Raw genomic sequence first — 5,217 nt, forward strand, 5'->3', positions numbered from 1 at the left:
CCACCCACCCAGTGACACCCTGTGTGTTGGAGGGGTGAGTTAAGACCCCTGGCCATCCTGGATTATCCTCCATATAAGAGCCTTAACCCCAGCCAGCACTACAGGACTACTGTCTGCATCCAGATCAACACACACACACACACACGCAAAATGCAATCATATGCTGACCTCAGAGGAAGAGGCAGGGCAACAAGATAGCAGCTCAGCGATAACAAAGAAAAAATAAAGGTGCATGCTTGTGTATGGCTTCTGTTCAAACATGCAAAAGTATACTGTAAATCAGTTATGGGTTGATTTTGGTTGTTGTTCATAAGTAAGTGTGTGTGATTATAGTACTCTGTGTTTGACATTTCACATGAGATAATTAAGAATTTCTCCTACTGGGCATTTATTTGTTTTTATTCTACAAAAAACAACTTTTACAAGCTGTTTTGCTCCTGTTCTAGTGTGGCCAAGTCAATCACTTATTCTGTCGCTGCCCGCTCATCATCATACGGTGGCCATAAGAGCTCAACTCACTGCAAATCAAGAAACATCTTCATCAACTTGACAACACGTTCAGCATTTAGAAAAAGCAAATACAGAAGCTAAACAATTATGCAAACGGCTGGGACACACTTGTTGTTGCCCTGGTTTGTGGCTTATGAAGTTATTGAAGTCCGCAATCCAACATTGTGTTCTGATGATTCCTATATTATAATGATAAGCAAAAGTCTATCGGCAATAATATCTGAATCACGCAATTCCAATTTAAAAATAAGCCCACTCAAAACCACTGAGGGATAGTTGTCTTCAATAACTTCATAATCCCCGTGTCCCAGCCGTGGGCGTCACTTATTAGTAGGGGTGTCACAATTCTCCAAATCCTTGATTCAGTTGCATTTTCAATTCTAAGGTCACGGTTCAATTCTTGATTTTAAGATTTCTTTTTTTTAAGGCACAGGTTGCTTTGCCATTTATTAGACTTTAAACAATATAATATCAGACCTTTGTTTACAATGTACCACACTACATTGTCAAATTTATTAACAAGATAATGTAACAATAACTTATTTCTTTAGTCAATTGGAAACTTGACAATTTGTCAATAAAGTTATAAAAAATAAACTCTTGCCGACAACACTGAGGGGGGGCAGACGCTTCGGCGTCAGCGATGAGCAGACAGAGAGAGCAGAGAGACGGTGATTTAGCAGTCCGCTAACTTGTTGCTCTCGCTAATATAACCAAAATAAGCCTCTCTGTTTAGGGTACAAAACGTGACTGCAGGCTGAAACCTCCAGTCTTTTGACTAGCTGTAACTAAGTTAGAGGATGTTGACTCGCAGCACTTCAACATGTGTGTTATTTTCCGCTTGGCAGAACGTGAAATGGGGGCGTGAAATGAGGGCGTGAAATGAGGGCGTGAAATGAGGGCGTGAAATGGGGGCGTGCAAGGCGACATAGGCGGGCGCAGTCCCGCTGGTCTGCTCACGTTCATTATGCACGCTCATCACGCCTAGTTTAATAACTCTGGATTTGGCTATTAGTGAATGTTAAAAATGTTAAAATTGTGACGTTTTAAACAAGGCTGGTAAATTGATGTCCCCTAAAATAAATTATCCGGTGAAATTAGAATTAGAAGTTTTTTCCACCATGCAAAGTCTCTGGTAAAAGTCTTTCTGGGTCAGAGGGGTGCAGTTCCACCGTTGGCTGCTGAGCCCACGTTTGCATTAAGTTATGTTTGCATTAAGACATTTCACTGGTCCTTGAGAGTCGAGATTGTGACTTTTGAATTTCAGTGTCACCTGGAAACAGTTTCCATTGTTTGGTGAGCATCTTACATCCTATTTCTGTATTTCTTCTAAACGCTGCTCATATTTCGTCAAATGGTGAAAAGTGGAGTGCTTGTCTTGTGTTTTCTTAATTTGCAGTAGCTTGAGCTCTCTGGGCCACAATATTATTATTATCACTATCATTGAGACAACACCCAAAACCATATATAAAAAAAAAATATATACAAATATATTTTATATCTACAGTTTAAAATTACAGGAAAACATAAAAGAATTCCCACATATAAGACCTGGAGGTGACCTTACCACCCTACTTATTTTTTACTCCCACACACTCTCGCACACCTTCTAGTATTGTTAATTGTAAATAATTTGTAATTAGGTCTTTTTTATTCAAAATTGTGACGTCTAATATTTTACTTAATTTGTGTGTTCTGACTTTGTTCATTGTAAAAGTGTTGAAATACTGCCACACATTTCTTATGGGGTTTTGTAAATGCAGAGTCTACTGTATATTTATTCAACACTATCATATTTTCATATTAGTAGTGGATAGTACTGACTGGATATTTTTATGCCCTTTATATCTGGCCCTCTTAATACTATTCATTGCTATTTTAGTTCAAAGAAAAAACAAATTCATACTTAAAGATATAGGACTGTTATTACTTGTCATAATGTTATGATAAAGCCTTAGCCTTCATAATATGGAGTTTGTCATCAGCTTTTGGTGTGTTCACGACAGGAAATTGATAATCTGCTGCCAGAGAGGGATGTGTACATCTTAATTTGGGAGAACATCTTGGTCTGTCCAGAGTCACTGGGGAGGGCGTTGATTGATTCAAGTTCTCTCTCTCACAGGATGTGCATATGTATGGGTGGTGAAAGCAGAGATTAAAGGGGCGGGGTAGTTGCAGTGTTTTGGCCAGAGGTCTATGGAGGCTGGACCTATAAACCGCATTTTATTGTTGCTTAATCCTCACACTGCGGCAGAGCCCCATTTCACACTGGATTTTGTGTGTGTGTGTGTGTGTGTGTGTGTGAGTGTGTGTGTGTGTGTGTGTGTGTGTGCGTGAGCGTTTGCGTTTGCGCGCTTACACTCCCCGGGGGCCGTGGCTAATTGGACAAATTTGCACAGCAGGGGTGGAGGCACATGCACGGCAGGCGATTTGATTTATGAGCACTGGGGCTGGAGAGACACACACACATTGACAAAGATGGCGCACACATATTTAAATTCTGTATTATTTGTCTACATTTCTTGAAAAATGAAATAATATTTACTAGCCGCAACGCTTGCATTGTTTTCACCTTGAGAAGAAAGTTTGGTTAGGATTAGGCACAAAACCAACTTGGTTTAGTTTGGGGACCGTCATCGTCATGGTTACAGTAATACCCACTTGGTTGTGGTTAGGGTTGTGGTTAAAAGAAACCCAGTTTGACATAGGAAATGTGAAATGAACAGCGGTTTCGGTGTTAAAGTCCAACATTTTTGGGCCATTTGCTGAAATATAGTCAGAGAGCTGGGAAAATAAGAAAGGGGATAATACAATTTTGTGAAAAAGATTGGATGTCTGGAATTTTCCCAGCTTTTCTAGCTGAAAATTTGAAGATAACAAGCTGACAATTTCCATTATCAGCTAATTGCTTTTGTTCCTATTTTTGTTGGTAGCCATCAGTTTTGATCTATTAAAAGAAGGCATCTCAGTAGGAACCATTTAATTCCTGCAGATCAGTAGTTAAGAACACACAAGACAAATTGTTTAATGTCCTCACCCCATCTCTCCCACCTAAACACACACATATTATGTTACACACTCAGCCAAGTGACCCCCCCCCCCCAGAGCAGTAAACTGGTGGAGTATATTCCTGTGTTTTGGACTGGTGTAAGCTGCCTTGTTGACTAGGTTTTTCTCTGCTCTCTCATTACGCTGCTTTGATGCTCTCACTGACACTTTGGTCAGAGTTTCCAACACCACAGCCATGTTGTTTAAGGACAACGCTTCGTGCATGTGTGTGTGTGTGTGTGCGTGTGTGTGTGTGTGTGTGGTGTGTGTGTGTGTGTGTGGGAGAGTGAGTGATGGTGAACCAAATAACGTAGCTGCCACACCAGCATCTGGGCCCCGGCCTGTAGAGTCATGGTGTCAGCGCGGTAAAACACACACACACACACACACACACACACACACACACACACACTACAGAAAATCAGTGTCACATTTAGCTTGGCTCTCTCCCAGTTCTTCCCTGTCATTTACAGTATTAGCTGTGGTCTTGGTGCTGAAATGGCCCATTATGTGGGCTGTGTGAGTGTGTATGTATATGTGTGTGGTAGAATGTGTATGCGTGTGTCTGTTTGTATGTATGAATGTGACTGATTATACCGTATATGTGTGTTAGCGTGTGTGTCTGCGAGAGTGAGTCAGAAAATTGTGTATTAGTGTGTGCGTACTTGTGTGTGTGCGTGCGTGTGCGTGTGTGAGTGCATCTTGATGTTGTGGCCACATTGGATGACAAGACGTCCTGCTCTTTCTCAGCAGGATCCTTCCTGCAGCTGCCTGCGCACACACACACACACACACACACACATATACACACATCCATCCATCTGCACATGGTTACCTCACCCTGCTGGCCTTTTTCATCTTCTTGTGTCTCTCCATTCTCTCTTTCTGTCCAGCACTTTCTGTGAAGAAGTCGAATCCCTCCATATGGTTTCTTTGTGTTAACCTGTTACTACAACTGTCATCTACAGTATGTTGTACCTCCAGTGGGAACTTTTTGTACAAATTATCAATATATTAAAGATGATGCCTTTATAGTAAACCATTGTAATGCCATAAGAAATTCCAAATATTCACTGTTTCCTCCACAAATATTTTTGCCAGGGTGGAAAAGCCCTCTGAAACACATTTCGACCACCATGGTACACAAGAGTCAAGAAACCCAGACTAGTGACTAATGAGTGCATTGGAACCCAGACTAAATGAAATCTGCTTGCATTCACAGCTCTATTTTGAGACGTGGGGTTGGGGTAGAACCTACAGTGTTCAGTAGGAAAGAGAAAAACTGATTTTTTTAATTCATATTACAGTACAGCAACATTTTACATGTTATATCCAGACAGTTTTAACAACAAACACACTTTTAAAACTGCAATATGCAAGTTGAGCAAACTTGTAGCCACTGTGTTCCTAAATCCATGATTTGACTCAAACAGTGGTGGTCATTGGTGAGCTGATAGAAGTAGAAGTCCCTCAAATTTTATTTACATTTTTGTTACCCAATGCTGATTTATTTCTTTATGCCCTAACTAGAGATGATCCGATACCATTTTTTGCTTCTTGATTTCCATTTTTGTTGTTAGTCTGGCTCAGGTTAAACTCTCAAACAATGATCATCCAGTTTGACAGTCAGTTATAACGGAAAAAGAACATAAATAAACT

General features: G+C 40.5%; 1 protein-coding gene across 1 annotated transcript in view; it reads left to right on the forward strand.

Moving 5' to 3' along the window:
* The window catches only part of bcas3 (BCAS3 microtubule associated cell migration factor), a 312,552-nt gene that overhangs the window by 255,507 nt on the left and 51,828 nt on the right, over positions 1-5,217 (forward strand). The gene's annotated exons all lie outside the window — the stretch shown is intronic.

Source organism: Etheostoma spectabile, chromosome 3, assembly GCF_008692095.1.
Source record: "Etheostoma spectabile isolate EspeVRDwgs_2016 chromosome 3, UIUC_Espe_1.0, whole genome shotgun sequence".
In the NCBI taxonomy this organism is placed as follows: Eukaryota; Metazoa; Chordata; class Actinopteri; order Perciformes; family Percidae; genus Etheostoma; species Etheostoma spectabile.